Source organism: Emydura macquarii, unplaced genomic scaffold (genome assembly GCF_026122565.2).
Source record: "Emydura macquarii macquarii isolate MOO-44397 ecotype Brisbane River unplaced genomic scaffold, CSIRO-AGI_Emac_v2 contig_2491, whole genome shotgun sequence".
In the NCBI taxonomy this organism is placed as follows: Eukaryota; Metazoa; Chordata; order Testudines; family Chelidae; genus Emydura; species Emydura macquarii.
The window spans coordinates 1-12,916 of record NW_027132628.1 but is presented as its reverse complement, the minus strand read 5'-3'; the positions used below and the strand labels follow the sequence as shown (position 1 = coordinate 12,916).

General features: G+C 46.8%; 1 non-coding gene across 1 annotated transcript; it reads right to left on the bottom strand.

Annotated features, from left to right (window-relative positions):
• Positions 1–11,110: 11,110 nt before the first annotated feature.
• TRNAS-UGA (transfer RNA serine (anticodon UGA)) lies at positions 11,111–11,192 on the bottom strand. Its single transcript has one exon. It is a non-coding gene; the product is annotated as a tRNA-Ser (tRNA).
• Between the last annotated feature and the right edge of the window lie 1,724 nt (positions 11,193–12,916).

The following is a 12,916-nucleotide window of genomic DNA, read 5'->3' as shown; positions in this document are numbered from 1 at the left end:
AAAGCCACAATCCCACACTCAAGAAAAAAGGGTGTGCTGGTTTAAAAAAAGACATGGTGTGGGGGGAAGCGAAGGCAGCTATAAAAAAAACCCATAATATATAACAAATGGAACAAATGAGAAGCTAATATTAATATTAATCAGATGCTAGGTATTGTAGAAAATTGATAAGGGAAGCAAAGGGACACAAGGAGAAAACTGTGGCCAACAGAATTAAGGAAAATAAGGAGTTTTTAAAACATATTGGAAACAAAAAAAATCCTAACAATGGTATTGGTCCATTACTAGATGGAAATGGTAGAATTATTATTAATAATAATGCAGAAAAGGCAGAAGCATTTCTGTTCTGTATTTGGGGAAAAAACATGATATCCTCATGTTATATGATTACACTCTTTCCTGTGGAGACTGAATCGCATAGTGGCGTCTGCAGCACCACATGCACTGCCCCCCCCCCACGTGGAGAAAGAGGCAGCCTAGAGAGGGTTGACTCAGCAGCACGAGCCGCATGTACCTGTCTCCTTATAAGGAAATGAAGTGACCCTACCTGCTGGTGCATGGTCAGCAACTGCCCAGTATAATTGTAATCACCTGGTTGGCTGGTTCGTACCTGCCCATGAAATCAGGAGCACCTGGTTGGCTAAACTCCGAGCCATGACCTTAGAAGGTCATGCAGCAAATAGCAACCAATGGGGCTTAGTCTCTGCTGACCGTGGGAAACTATAAAAGTTCAAACCCAGGTAGCAGAGGGCAGAGAGGAATTGAATCTACCCGGCACCCCGTGTATCTCTTGGTCGTGTCGGCTCGGCGGGCTGACGCATCTTCCCCAGCCCGCTTCACTGTGAACTGATCACTCACAGTGGCTCTCTCCCGTCTGCAGTATCTAAAGCAAACGGCAACTGAATCTGGCCAGCATGGTATACCTGTATATAATGTTTGTGAGTATGGATTAACTGTTTTCTGTTGTGTTTGTCTTGTAACTTCTTTGGGGAACTCCAAAACCGGGCACCCTAGTGTCACATGCTGGCAGCCATGCGTTGATCCAGGAGAGATCACAAAACGCTAAAGTCTTGGGTGGCACATTTTGTCCTTTCGTGCACGGAGTTCTCCTGCCCTTTGCTATCACTGTTTGCTGTGCAATTGCTTGCTGTGAAACTGTTTATTATAGAAATAGAACTGTTTTATTATAAGGATAGGATTGTTTATTGTAAAATAAAGGGTTTATTGATTAAGCAAACCCCCAGAATCATCACTGTCTCGCTTAACCCCCCATATCCCAAACCGAACCTATCAGAGAGTTTTTCTCTCTGTTTCCACATTTCCATTCCACTAATATCTCAGGAGGATGTTAAACAGCAGCTACTAAAGTTAGACATTTTTAAATCAGTAAGTCCGGATAACTTGCATTCCAGAGATTTAAAAGAGCTGGTTGAGGAGCTCACTGGACTGTTCCTGCTGACGTTCACTAAGCCTTGGAACACCAGGGAAGTTCCAGAAGACTGGAAGAAAGTTACTGTTGTGCCAATATTTAAAAGGGGTAAACGGGATGACCCAGGTATAGGTCATAAGCCTGTCAGCCTGACATCTATCCCAGGCAAGATAATCAAGTGGCCAATACAGGACTTGATTAATAAGGGGGTAATATAATTGGTGCCAATCAACACAGATTTTTGGAAAATAGATCCTGTCAAACTAACTTGATATCTTTTTTTGATGAGATCAGCCTCACCTCAATCCCTGGAAAAATCATGGAGCAGGTCCTTAAGGAATCCATTTTAAGGCACTTGGAAGAGAGGAAGGTGATCAGGAACAGTCAACACGGATTCAGCAAGGGAAAGTCATGCCTCACCAACCTGATTGCTTTCTATGATGAGGTGACTGGCTCTGTGGATGTAGGGAAGGCGGTGGATGTGATATACCTTGACTTTAGCAAAGCTTTTGATACGGTCTCTCACAGTATTCTTATCAGCAAGTTAAAGAATTATGGGTTGGATGAATGGACTATAAAATGGATAGAGAACTGGCTAGAGCATAGGGCTCAATGAGTAGTGATCAATGGCTCCGTGTCTAGCTGGCAACCGGTCACAAGCGGAGTTACCCAGGGGTCGGTCCTGGGGCCGGTTTTGTTCAACATCTTTATTAATGATCTGGAGGATGGGGTAGATTGCACCCTCAGCAAGTTTGCGGACGACACTAAGCTGAGGGGAGTGGTAGATACTCTGCAAGGTAGGGATAGGATACAGAGTGACCTAAACAAACTGGAGGATTGGGCCAAAAGAAATCTAATGAGGTTCAACAAAGATAAGTGCAGAGTCCTCCACTTAGGAAGGAAGAATCCCATGCACAGCTATAGACTGGGGACCGACGAGCTGGGCAGCAGCTCTGCAGAAAAGGACCTGGGGGTAACAGTGGATAAAAAGCTGGATATGAGTCAGCAGTGTGCCCTGGTTGTCAAGAAGGCTAATAGCATATTGGGCTGCATTAGGAGGGGCATTGTCAGCAGGTCACGGGAAGTGATTATTCCCCTCTATTCGGCATTGGTGAGGCCGCATTTAGAGTATTGTGTCCAGTTTTGGGCCCCCCACTACAAAAAGGATGTGGACAAGTTGGAGAGAGTCCAGCGGAGGGCAACAAAAATGATTGGGGGCTGGAGCACAGGACTTATGAGGAGAGGCTGAGGGAACTGGGCTTGTTTAGTCTGCAAAAGAGAAGAGTGAGGGGCGATTTGATAACGGCCTTTAACTACCTGAAAGGGGGTTCCAGAGAGGATGGGGCTAGGCTAGGCTGTTCTCGGTGGTGGCAGATGACAGAACAAGGAGCAACGGTCTCAAGTTGCAGGGCGGGAGGTCTAGGTTGGACATTAGGAAAAATTTTTTTACTAGGAGGGTGGTGAAGCACTGGAATGGGTTACCTAGGGAGGTGGTGGAATCTCCATCCTTAGAGGTTTTTAAGCTGAGGCTTGACAAAGCCCTGGTTGGGATGATATAGCTGAGGTTAGTCCTGCTTTGAGCAGGGGGTTGGACTAGATGACCTCCTGAGGTCCCTTCCAACTCTAATATTCTATGATTCTATGATTCTATGAGATTACAAGTTTGACTGATAAAAGGAATAGTGCTGATGTAATACGTTTAGACTTTTGTAAGTCATTTGACTTGGTATCACACATTTGTTTCAAGAATTAGAAAGATTAACCTGCAATTAACCTAGAACAGATTAAATGGATTAAAAAATGGCTAACTGGTAGGTTTCAAAATGTAATTGTAAATGGGAAATCATCTATGATTACCAGGTGTGGTTCTAGTGGGGTCCCACAGGGATTGTTCTTGATCCTACTATGCTATGAAACATTTTTATCAGTCACCTGGAAGAAAACATAGAATCATCACTGATAACATTTGCAAATGACACACAAATTGGAGGGAGTGATAAATAATGAAGTGGACAGATCACTGATACAGACTGATCTGGATCGCTTGGTAAACAACCGATGTGCCTTTTAATATAATATAATATCTAATATGTAAATGTGCACATCTAGGAACAAATAACAAAGGCCCTACTTACAGGATCAGGCTCTATCTTGGGAAGCAGTGACTGGGAAAAAGCTTTGGGGGTTGGCCTGTATAATCAGGTGAACGTGAGCACCCAGTGCAACACTGTAGTCCAAAAGGCTAATGCTATCCTTGAATGCATAAACAGGAATCTCGAGTAGGAGTGCAGAGGTGATTTTACCTCTGTATTTGGCCCTGGGGCGACCACGTCTGGATTACTATCTCCAGTTCTGATGTCCACAATTCAAGAAGGATGTTGACAAGTTGGAGAGCTCTATTTAGCTTAACAAAGAGAAGGTTAAGGGGTGACTTGATAACAGTCTGTAAGTACCTACACGGGGAACAAATAGTTAATAATGGGCCCTTCGGCCTAGCAAAAAAGGTCTAACATGATCCACTGTCTGAGAGCTGAAGCTGGACAAATTCAGACTGGAAATAAGGCGGTAAACAATGGAGCAATTTACCGAGGATCGTGGGGATCCTACATCATTGGGAATGTTTACATCAAGATTGGATGTTTTTGTAAAAGATCTGCTGTAGGAATTATCTGGGGGAAGTCATATGGCTTGTGTTATACAGGAATTCAGACTAGATAATCATAGTGGTCGCTTCTGGCCCTGGAATCTATGCATCTATTATTGTGGGGACAGAAACAGCCCCTTTGGGAGAGCAGAGAGTGGGAGCTAGTCATTAGAGCATGGCACTAGGAGCTAGGACTCCTGGATTTCCATCTTTGCTGAGGATGGGATGTGGGAATCTAGTCACTAAAGCATGTGATTTGGAACCAAAATTCCTGGGTTCTGTTCTGTGCTCCCGTGTGTCATCCTTAACATCAGTCCTCTCTCCATGCCTCAGTTTCCCCTGTGGAATGGGGATAATGAGCCTCGCACAGGGACTTGTGGGGCTTAGTTTATCGATGCTCTCTGTTACCAGATTTGCCCTTCACCTTGGGGTATGCTCATTTATTAGGGTTACCTTCCTGGAAGGGGTGTGTGTGATTCTATTAATGTACTGCTTGTGTTACTTGTGTGTTCATTTGGCTACAAGCCCCCTCCCAATGGAGTTATCCTGCAGGACCTAAGGTTTTCAGGGCTGGGTTCCTCCAGCACCAGATTCAAATACCCCCGCCGCCCCCCCCACCATTTCAGATTAATGGAGTGCGTCTGAACGGACCGGGCTATCTGCACTGTCAGCTGACCCCTTATGCGTCCCTGAACTCAGCAGGCTGGGTGACACCACACTTTCAGTGGCCACCCTTATATGCCCCTTTGCCATACACCAGAATAGAGCAGGCTGGATCCAAACAGCACCTTTCGGCTACTCCCCTCTGTCTGCCCCTGGACTCAGTCAGGCTGGGTCAAACAGCACTTGAGCCGCACCCTTAGTTGCCCCTGGACTCCATAGGCTAGGCAGAGTAGCACTTCCCAGCTGTCCCCTTCATATGCCCCTTTACACCACAATTGCTTTAGCAGTAACCCCCTTGATGAGCAAACTCCATAGGATTTTTGGGCACTCCAGAGATCTTTGGCTTAGGTAAGAGAAGCGTTGCTACAGAGCAAGAGAGGGACCAAGGACACAAAGGAGTAAAATAAAGTTTGGAGAGAGAGAGAGAGAAGGTGGCAACCAGCTTGATTATAACAGTTATCTTATAGCTAGATATGTACTAATAGTAATACCAGACAAGGAGAGAAAAACAATCAAATGCTTACAATACTGCACAGTGACAGTTGGGGGACTGCAGAAAGCTAGCCCAGGTTTGATTACAAAAGTAGAAAGTTATACCTGGACAGAGAGAGAGAGAAAAAGTGTGTTGGGGGAAGAAGGGCCGTGCAGTCTTACCCCTCCGTGCAGCTCAGAGGTTCCCAAGAAAACAGGCTGGTCAGCTTAGGGACTGGAGCGCTTTTAGTGTGGCAGAGCCCCCAACACGATCAGTCAGGAAGAGAAGACAGGTTCCAGTGGAACTGATGCAGAGTTTTGGATCCAAGCATCAGAACAGGGGTTTGAACTGTGATGTCTACAAAAAAATCTCAACAGGTTTGTTTATAGATAAATAATGGCTGGACAAAAGGAGCTGATCCTTCCTGGAAGGGCGCTTTTCCTTGAGAGAGAGCTCACAATGCAACCAGGATACAGTGTTCTGCATAGCAATACCTAGACTGGTCTGAGAACTGCGGAGCTGGATGTGTGCAGGTGTTAGTTCATTTACATCAAGAGCAGAGATCTCCCAACATGCAGTGCGTCCCTGCTTCAGCAATCCCAGAGTTCAGTGTGTTTCCATCTTCGATGTAGATGAGGCTTCTGTATGCCCCCTTTTTACATCTTGGATGTAGATGAGGCATGTGTGTTGTATCACCCTTGATGGGAGGGTTTTCCACAGCCTTTTCCTATTGAAATGCCTTTGCTTTCTGGGTCAGGCATGGGCTGTGGGGTGGTATTGGGGGTGAGGGGGGTATTTAGGTGAGCCAGCCCTGGTTCCCCAAGAACACAGCTCTGCTAGGTAACAGGCACATAATTGAGTGCATGACCCTGAAGGACAGCTACACCTGGATTGAGGCTCATGTCCCTTATTTCAAACATGTGGCGAAGCCAGGCTGGAAGGTAACATGCTCTGCCGGGGATGCACCTGACCCCACCCATGGGCCTAACACTAGTGGGATGCTTGGCTGAGGAATTGCTTTTCATTTGCATCGAAAGGAACAAACAACTTGGGTAACAGGATGGAAACCGTTTCAAACAAAGGGCCCTCTTCAATTCCTGCTGTTCTCTTTTCCATCCCAAACACCCCAGCATCCTCTCTCGACTCCTCTCAGGCAGGGCAGGGGGCTGGCTGGACACTGGGCTGGAAGCTGGGATATCTGCAGTGAGGACACCAAAGGGATCAGTTATGCGGATATAACTGGGTATCGGTTGAGCATGAGGGGCCATGGTCTGCCAGGACTCCATGGGGCAGAGTTCCCCTGCCTGCGCTGTAGCGTCTGAGGGTCCCACCTATGCTTGGTAGCCAAAAACATTTCCTCTCCTCCCAGAACTCCATTCGACACAATCTATCCCTTCATGATATGTTTGTCCGGGAGTCGTCTGCCAATGGTACCCTCTCCTGGACTATCAATAGCTATCTGACGCTGGACCAGGCGTTCAAGGTGAGTCTTCTGGGAAAGAAAACAGGTAGCCTTCCCAATTCCTGACTGCCAAGACATCTGACTGCATCTGATTTCAAAAGGGCGGGGGGTGGCGAAGCATCCTTGGCACGTGGCTCCATTCTCTAGACGTTGGGCTGTTCATTTGACAAACGGTGGGTTCTGCTCGAAGTGGGAGGTGCTCTGGATGGGCTGGAGCACCTCTGGGGCAACAGAGCTCTCCAGGTGCAGTGTAGCGATGTGAATGCTGAAAGAGGTAGAACAAGCTGTCAGCCCAATGCTTTCCAGAGGCCTGCTGCAAACTCACATGGGAGCTAATGGAAAGACTCCCATTAACTTGAATGTACTGCATCATTGTGTTTCACCAGCCATGCAGGCAGAACTGCCCTGTGTTACCTACATGTAGCCAGTAAATATACAGTATTTTTAATGATACTGTAACCATTAAGTCACATCAAAAGCAAACTTCCAAACTCTGAATGAAAAGCGTACATTTTATATTGGCTTTTAAAAAAGTCCATTCATTGCATTTTGATTTCTTGGTATATTGGATTGAGTTACATCAAATCCCCCCTCATTCTTCTCTTCTGCAGACTAAACAAGCCTAGTTCCTTCAGCCTCTCCTCATAAGTCTTGTGCTCCAGCCCCCTCATCATTTTTGTTGCCCTCCACTGGACTCTCTCCAGCTTCTCCACATCCTTTTTGTAGTGGGACTGGACATAATACTCCAAATGCGGCCTCACCAATGCCGAATAGAGGGGAATAATCACTTCCCTCCATCTGCTGGCAATGCTCCTACTAATGCAGCCCAATATGCTATTAGCCTTCTTGACAACCAGGGCACACTGCTGACTCATATCCAGCTTCTTATCCACTGTTGTTACCCCCAGCTCCTTTTCTGCAGAACTGCTGCCTAGCTTGTCGGTCCCCAGTCTGTAACTGTGCATGGCATTCTTCCGTCCTAAGTGTAGGACTCTGCACTTGTCCTTGTTGAACCTCATCAGATTTCATTTGGCCCAGTCCTCCAATTTGTCTAGGTCCCAGATGGGTCTCAGTCCTTTGTTTACAGCTTCAGTTGTAGCTGAGTTGATCCAGAGGTAGGTGAAGGCTGAAGACCAAAGACAATATGGATGTGGCGCAACTGCTTTTTACGTCCCTTGGCCTTTGCCATGCTGCTTGTGGAAATGTACAGAAATAAGATGGAGTCACATGAGTAAGTCCTGGTGACACAGAAAGGACAGCCCCTAGGTTTCTTTTCCTCCCGTGGTTTATTGTACTTTTGACTTCCCTTAATGGACCACCAAATAGCTAGTGCTGCAGACATCCTGTCTGGGGTGTTGCCCAGACACACAGCACAAGTTGACATACAGATACGTCAAAGAAACCCATAATTGCCAGTACAAATATGACACATGCACATAACCCATATCATCATACTCAGGCCATGTCCTGTACCGTTAGCACATTATAACCTTTGTGTCTCATACGAATAGTTGTAATTTTGAAATATTGATGTTAAATAATATCAGAAATGGTCCCCCTAATCCAGCCAGCGTCACACCCGGACCAACCTGCCCTGCCCCGGGCTTCTGGGTCCTGCCCACCATGGCTGCTGCTTCCCTAGGGCTCTGCTGGCCCCGGAGCTGACTCCCGACCCGGGCGGCTCTGAGGGGCTGCCAGCAGTGGAACGGCTGTGGGGGGGGGGCTGAGGAGCGGCCCCAGGGCTCCAGACGGCAGGCGGAAAAGCGGGTGGTGCTGCAGCTGCCTGCACCATGGCGCCAGCTAGCAGAACAGCCACCCACCATCCTCGGCCATAGCCTTGGGCTTCGGGTCTCTGAGCAGGGGAGTTGTGGAGGGGAGGAGGCAGGGCTGGAACTTCACTGAGGGGAAACATGGGGCTGGGCAACGGAGAGAGGCAGGGCCTCTATGGTAAGGTGGGATGCAACTGCCATAATTTTCTGCCTACCCCACCTGCAAGAGCCTGGTTCTGCCCTTCGTGGCCGTGGGGTGTCACTGCTGCTCCAGGACACAGGCACTCTGTGCATTACCTGCAGTGCGCACCCTGCCTCACTGCTGCTCCTGGAGAGACGCACTTTATGCGTTGCCCCGAGTGGCCACCTGGGGTCACTGCTGCTCCAGACCAGACAGGAGGGGACAAGAATCATGCTGAGTGACACAATGGTGGTGGTGGGGTGACCGGCCGAGTGACCCATTGGTGTTCTCTATCTGTTTTCATCCATTGTGGCTGACGTAGAGCGGTTGGCAGAGGGAGCCAGGGAGGGCAGGATCTCATGCACCGGTCGAGCTCTTGGCTATGCTGGCTTCACTTTCTGCCTTCCACATCATTGGCTGCAAGTCAGCGGTCATTGCACTGTATTCCTCATCAGTACTTCCTCCAGGTTTCGTTAGAGGCTGTGAGCATCCCAGTTGGGAACAGGGCTCTGGGGGATTAAGGCCAGAGGAAGGGACAATAGTCTCCTGTGCAGAGTGACTATTATGAGGGCTGGTGCATTATGGCAACCATCCACCCTGTGTCACTGCTGCTCCAGGACAGAGTGGCGTGTTGTCGGGATTGAGAGTGTTTTGGGGGTTTGTACAGATATAGTGCCTTGGCAAGAAAGGGTGGTTAAAACACCAACCACATGGTGAGCAGAATTTGAACCTGCGAGGGGGAACCCCATTGGATTTCGAGTCCAACACCTTAACCACTCAGCCACTGCAAACAGAAATCATCAACACCAGAGAAACTGGTCAATAAGCACAATGCCCAGACTCAAAATCATCTGAATTCAGAATCATCAGAATTCAAACCTGGCTCCCAAAGCACTAGGGGAATTTGCAGTTTTTTTCTCTTTTCTTAGCCATGTGCACTAGCACAGAGAGCACTTTTCAAAGTCTCCCCTCCCACAGCTGAGAAAGGGAAAGGTTTCTCAGATTCTAGCTTGCTGTGAATGAGGATATCTGGACCATAGGGACACGCACTGCCCTTTGCTGCCAGTGATGGATGAAAGCAGGCTAAGAAAAATGTTTCCTGGAGACAATAATAGCTCTCATGGCATAGTAGCAGCATTGTGCAGCTGGAAATGTCTCACAAGAGGAGCTAAAACATTTACGGTTCAGTAGCACAGTCTGACATACAACGTCAGAGGTCTGGGTTTGTTTTCAGAGAAAAGATTCTTAGGTTTTTTCAGCAGAAAGTTTTAATCTTTTTGCATTCTCTGAGGTGTGGCTTTGTTCGCAATGCATCACGTGAGATGTCATCTGGTCAAGAAGCCTGGTCAATGGAGGAGTTGTGGGGGTTTGGGAAGGGGCATTAAAACAGGATCTGGGGTTCCCATTCCTGGAGCGTGGGGTTCTCAGTGGAGCTCAGAGATCATGGACCCTAAGACCCTGCCACACTTGCCTTATGCTTCATTTCTTCCTCATACTGTCCTCTGATATCTACTCCTGCCCATGTGCCCAGGGTTGCTTCTGCACTGGCTGGTACCAGCACCGTGATTTCTGCTACTACCCTGTGGAGAACACCGAAACTTGGTGGAAAGCCGAGGTATGGATTCCCTGGTCCTGAGGTCACAGGCTTGGCAGAGTCTGGAATGGCCTCATGGAGCTGGTGTAGGACTTCCCATGGTGGGATTTTATGTCATCCCTAGCACAGCAGCTGACAGGAGAATAGGTAAGTGACACCCCATAATGGAGGAGTGGGAAGAAAGGTTTGTGGAGGTAACTGGGTTGGGGGAGCAGGATGGCCAGGGAATACTGCAGTGTTTGGGAAAAATGGGGGGGAGAAAGAAAAAGCAGAGAAAGACTTAGGAAGAAGAAATACCCAAGCCAAAAAAAGGTACAGAAAGCAACAGAAATCAGTGGGCCCCTTGGAAGTGGGTCTCCTTGGAAACTCACACCCCTAAGCCTCTATCCTGGCTCTGAGAGAAGAGTGGGAGTTGCTGCCACAGCCACTGGAGTGAAACTGGGGGTGTCAGCAATCCTTGCCAGCCGTTCCAAGGCTGTGCTCCAGGATTTTTCTTTGCTGTTTTACTAGCTCCTCCAGATGAGACTGGCTGTCCCTGTTTTGACGGACGGGAAGCTGCACTCTGAGTTATATGTGGGGCTGGCTGTGTGGCTGACCTCCTGGGATCAGAAGAACTCTTTGTTTGATTAAATTGGTTTTAAATGACCATTCAGAAAGTCTAGTATCTAAGTGATGAAACAATGGCTGAGATACCTAAGGAGACTTCTGGTTAATGGGTGCGCTGAGACAGAAGTTTACTTTTGTGGCTGGTTTGGTATATCCAGGACCCAGCACAAGGTATGTGCAAGACACATCTAGGAAAGCTGGGGAGTGGAGTTTTGTTGGGATTGACAGTGTTTTAGGTGTTTGTACAGATATAGTGCCCTGCAAAAAAGTGCAAAAAAACCCACCAACCTCACTGCGAGCAGGATTTGAACCTGCAAGGGGGTACCCCATTGGATTTCAAGTCTAACACCTTAACCACTCGGCCATCACAGCTAAGGCAAACACAAAGCAACAACACCAGAGAAACTGGTCAATAAACACAATGCCCAGACTCAAAATCATCTGAAAAACAGAATTCAAACCTGGCTCCCAAAGCACTAGGGGAATTGGAAATTCTGCAAATTTTATTTGTCAATAAATAACTGTGGAGGCTCCAGTATAGCACAGGCCACTAGCTGAAAAGAGGTGGGAGATCACTCTGCTGGTATGGTTTCCCTGCCCCCCCAGGACACCAGTCCTGTGTCAGCTTTTTGCAATTCTTGAATTTGACTTCCCCAATCCAGAATTTCCTTTACTATTTTGGTTCTTCCTGCCCCTGCCATGATCATGTTCTCTTGTCACTGAGATATCCAAAGAATTAAATACTTCATAACAAAGCCAAGCAACATGAGCTGTCTGTGTTTGCTTAATATCCCTTGCACTGCTCCAATTCCTTTTACACAACTGCACCCAGATTCCCATTTTGTACCTTCGGAGACAGTCAACTTTTAATGGAAATCCCTTATTGCCTTTTTTATAATTTTGACCAATACTTAAGTAGGCAAATGATTCCAGTCAGATTGTCTCTTTGCCCGCTGCCCGCTTCAGTTATTTACAATTAACTGTTTACAGACAATTCCTTCAGGAAAGGGCCCATTTCCCTTCAGAATAGCTGTAAAGGCTCCTGGGCACAAAAACATGGTAGCAGCCACTACCTCACCCCTTTGTGTAATTTGTTTAACTATCAGGGTTCCATGCAATGTGACTGGACCAAATTATACATAGCTTTACCTTTCCCAAGTTTTTTTTTAAACACAATACACAAAAATGTTAGTACCAAGACAAACAACACAGAACATAAAACACAAAACACAATCTTTGTTCCAATATTAGACCCATGGTTTTGCTCTTCTGCGGTTTTGCTGGTGCAAGCTTTTCCTGAAGTTCTAAAAGACAAAAAGAATTTTTTTCTACTCCCTTTGGGGGGAAGGGCAGATTATTGCTTAAAATAGCCCTTCCTTTTAATATATTTTTCTTTGCTGATTTGAGGTAAAACAGAGGAATTACCTCCATTTTTCCTGTGTTTTTGTTCTATGAGCAGGCCAAGTTTATAATCTTTTCTACCTTACCTTCTTGGAGGGTTGAACTCTGAGCCGTTTTTGTTTCAACTAGTTTGTTTGCTGCCCCGATAGGTCCATTTTTTGCAGCTCCTTTGTGCTACTTTGTCACCACAAAAAAAAAAAAACCAGATCCAGACTCTCTCCCAATTCTCCTGTTTCTGGCTGCCTCTCCCACAGCTACAGCTTTGGTCTTCAAAAGATGTTGAACGTTATACAGCATGGAAGCACCCAAAGGGTTAAATGATAATAAAACCAATTTTCTGAAAAATACAGGGCAGGATTTTACAAACCGAGAGTGTTGGTTTAGGTCCTTAAAACCTTACAGATTGACACAATATGTTTGCACACACAAATTCTCCCTTGCACTGCTTTAATGATTTTCACACAGCTGTACACAAATTACATTCCTTTTTACACATTTGGAGGCAGTTATGCTGCAATCGAACCCCCCCTTTTCCCTTCAATAATTCCAACCAAATCATCCACATTCAAACGATCTCAGTCAGGATTCGCAGACCATGCCCTTGGGAAAAGGGCCCATCCTTCCTTCAGGATGGCTGCAAAGAAACCAAGAATTCTCCTCCCATAACAACCTTCAACTGCTTAATTCCCCTCAAA